General features: G+C 42.1%; 1 non-coding gene across 1 annotated transcript; it reads left to right on the top strand.

Annotated features, from left to right (window-relative positions):
• The first annotated feature begins 4,356 nt into the window (after positions 1-4,356).
• LOC142428291 (U1 spliceosomal RNA) lies at positions 4,357-4,520 on the top strand. The gene has a single exon (XR_012780215.1). It is a non-coding gene; the product is annotated as a U1 spliceosomal RNA (small nuclear RNA).
• The last annotated feature ends 694 nt before the right edge of the window (positions 4,521-5,214 follow it).

The raw sequence follows: 5,214 nt of genomic DNA on the forward strand, positions 1-5,214 counted from the left end.
TTATAAAGTGTTATTTAAGTGCCATTAAACCTGAGGGGCTCATGTTCTAGAAGTTAATCACCAGTTCTTCCTCCTAGTCTGTATTTCTGGAATTTCTACTTAGACCTGTGCACCATGTGTGATCCTGATGATATTTTAAATACTGGTGGCATTGTTTTCTATGTCACAGCAATCTGGACACCCCCACAGGGAAACACTGGAAGAGGAGTTTTGTAAGATAGACTGTAGGCTTTCCATAAGTCTCATATATACCTGTAAAATTGTGTTCTCCGAAGTTGAACATTCTGCATTTTTCACATTTCCAGTTTGTCTAGTACTTAGTTGTCTTTCAGTAAAGATTGATGGAATGAATACATCTGATCTCAAGCAACTGAAATTAGCAGGCCTTACCACCCTTGTGTGTCTGTGTTTTGCTTGTATTTATATTCTTTTTATATTTTCACGGTCCTATTAAGCAACTACCAAAGTTGTGTTCATTCATTATTTTCACACTCAAACTGATTTCTATAGTAACCGTGTTTACCATTTGGATTGTTTACACAATTCTAAAATAAAGAAGTCAGTTGTTTTCAATGGAGACGAGAAAACTTTTCTCGATATTCAACAGGAACCATTTTATACTGAAATGAAATTTCCTGATTGTGAAAAATCCAGTAGTATGAAGTCACAATGCATTCAGCATCAGGAATCTGACAAAACTGAGAAACCACGCATAGGTGATAAATGTGGGAGAACCTTCTTCAAGGAGTCTTTCCTCTGTGAGCACCACTTCAGTCATATTCTAGATAAGACTTATGAATGCATTCAGGGTGGGCAAGGGTTCGACAAAGCATTCAAACTCACTGTACATTATCAAATAGCACATAAAGGACAAAACCCATACACAGGGTTGGAATATGGCAAAGCTTACCACAGTAATACATATTGCTAGGAACATCAGAAAACTCATGTGGTAGGTACCCCCTGTGTATGCAGTGAATGTGGGGAAGGATTTAACAGGAACAGTGATCTCACTGCTCATCAGCAAACTCCTACTGGAGAGAAACCCTATGTATGTCATGATTGTGGCAAAGGTTTCATTCAGATAGCACATCTCAAAATTCATCTACGAAGTCATACTGGAGAAACTCCTTATGCATGCAGTGAGTGTGGTAAAGCTTTCAGTCAGAAGCAATGCCTAACATCACATCAGACATTTCACACAGGAAAGAAACCGCATATATGTGGTGAGTGTGGAAACACCTTTATCAGGAAGACCAACCTTACTGTTCATCAGCGAACTCATACGGGAGAGAAACCCTATGTATGTGGTGAATGTGGAAAAGCTTATACCTGGAAGAATGTTTTCACTGTTCATCAGTGAACTCATACTGGAAAGAAACCCCATGTGTGTGGTGAATGTGGAAAAACCTTTATCTGGAAGAAGAACCTCAGTGATCATCAATGAATGCCTACTGGAAAAAAACCTAATATATGCGATGAATATGGTAAAGCTTTCAGTCAGAAATAATATCTTACAACACATCAGACATTTCTTTTTTTAAAACAATTTATTAGGGGCTCATACAACTCTTATCACAGTCCATACATATACATACACCAATTGTATAAAGCACATCTGTACATTCTTTGCCCCAATCATTCTCAAAGCATTTGCTCTTCACTTAAGCCTTTTGGATAAGGTCCTCTTTTTTTCCCTCCCTCCCCGCTCCCTCCACCCTCATGTGCCCTTGGTAATTTATACATCGTTATTTTGTCATATCTTGCCCTATCCGGAATCTCCCTTCCCCCCCTTCTCTGCCGTCCCTCTCCCAGGGAGGAGGTCACATGTGGATCCTTGTAATCAGTTCCCCCTTTCCAACCCACTCACCCTCCACTCTCCCAGCTTCGCCCCTCACACCCTTGGTCCTGAAGGTATCATCCACCCTGGATTCCCTGTGCCTCCAGCCCTCATATGTACCAGTGTACAAAGTCTGCCCTATCCAGCCCTGCAAGGTAGAATTCGGATCATGGTAGTTGGGGGGAGGAAGCATCCAGGATCTGGGGGAAAGCTGTGTTTTTCATCGGTACTACCTCGCACCCTAATTAACCCATCTCCTCTCCTAAACCCTTCTGTGAGGGGATCTCCATTGGCCAACACTTGGGCCTTGGGTCTCCACTCTGCACTTCCCCCCTTCAGTCAATATGGTATACACACACACACACACACACACATATACATACATACACACACATATATATACACACATATATTTTTTTTATTTTTTGCATGATGCCTTATACCTGGTCCCTTTGGCACCTCGTGATCGCACTGGCCAGTGTGCTTCTTCCATGTGGACTTTGTTGCTTCTGAGCTAGATGGCCGCTTGTTTATCTTCAAGCCTTTAAGAACCCAGTCACTATCTCTTTTGATAGCCGGGCACCATCAGCTTTCTTCACCACATTTACTTGTTCACCCACTTTGGCACCAGCCATTGTGTCGGGAGAGTGAGCATCATAGAGTTCTAATTTAATAAAAGAAAGTATTCATGCATTGAGGGAGTGTTTGAGTAGAAGCTCAAGATCCTTCCGCCACCTTAATACTTAACCTATAAATATAGACACGTAGATCTATTTCCCCATCCTCCTGTATATATTTGCAAGTACATGTCTTTGTCTAGACCTCCATGAATGCCCTTTGACTCCTAGCTCTTTCCTCCATCTCCCTTGACTTGCCTCCTGCCCTACTACCATGCTTCGTCGCCACCTGGGCGAGAGTATACCTCTTCTCTAAGCAACCTTACCCTTGATCATTTCCCACCATGCCTGCCATTCCCCCCTCTCTACCATTTTGGGTCCCATGTTGTTCCCTTGTCCCTGTGTTTGTTAACCCCACTTCCTTACCCCCCTACCCCGCCACCCCAAGTCCCCCCGGAACTGTCGGTCCCGTTTTTTTTCGTCCAGATAGTTCTTCAACCCTGTCCTATTCAGACAGACCTGTGGAGACACTAACATGCATGAAAACAAGACAGAGGAATACAAAGCAACAGTATACAACCAGACAACAAAACAACAAAAACAAACCACAGACAAAGAACAAAACAAAACACTTCACAAAAGAAAGGCTTGTAGTTAGTTCAGAGATCATTTGCTGGCCCTTAGGAGCGTTTTCCAGTCCAGTCTGTTGGGGCAGCACACCCTGGTCCCAAAGTCCACTTTCAGCATTCCCTGGGGACCTTGCCACTCCATTCCCTTGCTGTTCCGCTGCAGTCCCCCAGTGCTTTGCCTCGGTGTGGTGGGATCAGGTCTGGTGTAATTCTCACACGGTGTCTCCGGTGCTGTCCCCTGTATCGCCCTTAGTCACTGAGTGGCATCATTTCTCATAGTGGGGCCAGCCATGTTGTTCTCTCTGTGGACTGGCTGCTCTACTCAGGAACATCCTCCTCATGGCCTGGTGGGCCAGGCTGTGTTCCACTCTCTCCTCCTGCCCCTTCATCTGCTCCCATGTGCTCTGATCAGATATGTCCATCTCCCAGAGCTGCAGAGTCAATGTAGTCCTTTGGAACAAATTCTTTTTGGGGGAGGGCAGGAATCCACTTCATTTATGGTGCTGGGGCCAGCTTCCCAGATGTCTCCACTGGTTTCCTAATCCACGCCTGGATATTGCATTCACACCTTGCGGCACTTGGTTGAAGTCTGGTCCCACTTTCCCTGTGGAGATATAAACAATACCCTCCCCTTGGGTGGATTAGTGCCCCATGCCCCCACTACCTTTCTCTTCCTTATATTCATCCTTTTGTTTTCCTTTCCCCCCTCCTCCACCATGGTCTACCATGTGCATGCCTGGTTTTGGTCTGGTCTCTACCATACTACACAGTCTTTGCCTCAAAAATGTTTGTATACAGTAGCTTTTTCCCCTATGCCACTTTTGCTTTTTAAAAAAATTATTTATTCTTACCTCAGCGGGCTTATGTTGTACTTAAAAAAAAAAAACTACAGGTATCAGCCTCCTACCACCTCCCCCTCCCTGATTGCTTAATCAAAAGAGTTAACAGAAAATTCACCTTTGAATATCCCCATATTTCTTATTCATAAAATCAAAACATGACTGAGTGATTATAAAAGGAGAAAAAGTAAAACTTAAGCACATATGGGTGTTTTTAGGTATGTATTATTTAGTTTGTTTCAAACTAGCAACCATCTTTAGGCACAAGGATTTATAATTCACCGTAGGCCAAGTTACATGGGACATAGAAAAAACATTCAGATGTATTGAAAATGACATGCTGTGTGGGTTTTTGGTTAAGACCAACAACAGCAAATTAGAATAATAAATTCTATCTTGACAAAGAGTTTAGATAATTTTCAGATACATGAATACTTACCTGGCAGGGGAGATACCATGATCACGAAGGTGGTTTTCCCAGGGCGAGGCTTATCCATTACACTCCGGATGTGCTGACCCTTGCGATTTCCCCAAATGTGGGAAACTCGACTGCATAATTTGTGGTAGTGGGGGACTGCGATCACGCTCTCCCCTGTTATTAAAAAAAAGAAAAGGAAAAAAAAGTTCAGATACATGATCTCTGTATTAGCATTATCTGCATGGACTGCGTTTAGAAGAAACACATCATTAGAAAGATCTAGTATCTTTATTTTTAAAGTTATATGTTTTATTCCTGAATTACGAAGTAACATTGGTCAAAGATACAAAATGTTCTTCGTTCTCAGAGTCCTACTGCTATTGTCATTGGAAACAGCTCTTTAAACGATTCTTACTAGATTTTAGATTGACCAATAAGCCCCAAAACTATTGTGCCCTCCACTTGCATTGCTGGTGGAACTTTCAGCAAACTATCCTCGTCAGGCTTCTTTCAAGGTGTTTGATGTGGTTTTCTGCCACTGTATGCCTGGGGAATAAATATCAGCCTATGAAATCAGTAAGGTTAATATAGAAAGGAAAGAAACACAGGATAAATAAAACACTATTTAAAAGTCAAACAAAACTTTAATAACGTGTTATATAGTCATGACACTTAAAGCAACCTGGTACAATGGTATATATGAATAGCAGTGGATTAGAATTGATAACCTAGATATACAACCAGGTACGTATAGACAACCTAATCTTTGATAAAGGACTAAAACACATTAAGTGGAGAGGAGATATCCTTTTCAACAAATGATGTTGGAAAAATTGGATTTCCACCTGCAAAAGAATGGAATAAAGTCCAT

The sequence above is a fragment of the Tenrec ecaudatus genome, chromosome 15, assembly GCF_050624435.1.
Source record: "Tenrec ecaudatus isolate mTenEca1 chromosome 15, mTenEca1.hap1, whole genome shotgun sequence".
Lineage (NCBI taxonomy): Eukaryota > Metazoa > Chordata > Mammalia > Afrosoricida > Tenrecidae > Tenrec > Tenrec ecaudatus.